The sequence below is a fragment of the Watersipora subatra genome, chromosome 2 (genome assembly GCF_963576615.1).
Source record: "Watersipora subatra chromosome 2, tzWatSuba1.1, whole genome shotgun sequence".
Taxonomy (NCBI): Eukaryota; Metazoa; Bryozoa; class Gymnolaemata; order Cheilostomatida; family Watersiporidae; genus Watersipora; species Watersipora subatra.
The window spans coordinates 64,544,274-64,544,701 of NC_088709.1; positions in this window are offsets into that span (position 1 = coordinate 64,544,274).

The following is a 428-nucleotide window of genomic DNA, read 5'->3' on the forward strand; positions in this document are numbered from 1 at the left end:
GAAACTACTCATCGTATTTTATTCACCAAAGAGCAAATAAGCCTACATTTTATAATCCTTTCGCAGCGCATACGTAAACGCTGTTTTAGCCTTCAGATCTCGACTACCCGCGGGTTCCTCAAGCCTGTAAGTTTACTAACTGCATAACTTTCTAAACCCTTTAAGGTATTTTTATAGCAACTAAATTATTGTGGTAGTTTCGTTTTATTCCCAGTTTTATTCATCTGCTTGTTAGAATTATATGGCATACACAGTAATGTAGCTGCAAACATGTTTTGTCAGCTATTGCGCTCTTTGTCATGAAATTCACAAACGATAACCATGAAAGTTAAAATTAATGTTGTTTTTAATTATTGCATGGCGTGTTTTATGTGTTTGTTACAGGTTATAAATTGATTTGGTATTGTTTGCTATTTTTTTAACTAGAA